Raw genomic sequence first — 726 nt, forward strand, 5'->3', positions numbered from 1 at the left:
TGTAACGTCCCCTTAAGAGGACGCTACCCATACATTTGTTGTCTCCGTTTTACACACGCACGACATACCAAATTGTCGTTCACTAGTTTCAATAGTGTGCTGTTAGTTTTTATACTAAAGTGAATTGACCTAGTATAAAAATTTTAGGTAAGAACATTATCTGTGCCTTAAGCGTTGCCGATTTTTCAATATTTTAATTTTCAAGCAAGATATGGGTATGTGAAATATCAAAAATTAAAAATGCTCATATCTTGCTTGGAAATTAAAATATCGAATAAAAGCCAACGCTTAGGTACAGATAATGTTATTATCTAAAAAATGTATAATAGGTCAAATCACTCTAATATCAAAACTAACAGCACACTATTGAAACTAGTGAACGAATATTTGGTATGTCGTACGTGTGTAAGACGGAGACAACAAATGTATGGGTAGCATCCTCTTAAGGGGATGTCACAAACACATGGGTTTTCCCTGTCTAACAATTGTACAACATAGCAAAAACTATTTTGCACGGGACAAATGTACTCTCTCTGTATTTATAGAAGAATTACCAAAATTCCACATGGGGAAGAACTTTATTTGTGTCGTTGTGTTTTTATTATTTAGATAACATATTATATACATATTTTAAAATTATCAGTATGCGATCATTAGGTTTTTTTGTTTCATTTAATTACTAAAATTATTGGTTAATGCTATCAAAAAAATGAAAGCACTACCTAC

The sequence above is a fragment of the Acyrthosiphon pisum genome, chromosome X (genome assembly GCF_005508785.2).
Source record: "Acyrthosiphon pisum isolate AL4f chromosome X, pea_aphid_22Mar2018_4r6ur, whole genome shotgun sequence".
In the NCBI taxonomy this organism is placed as follows: domain Eukaryota; kingdom Metazoa; phylum Arthropoda; class Insecta; order Hemiptera; family Aphididae; genus Acyrthosiphon; species Acyrthosiphon pisum.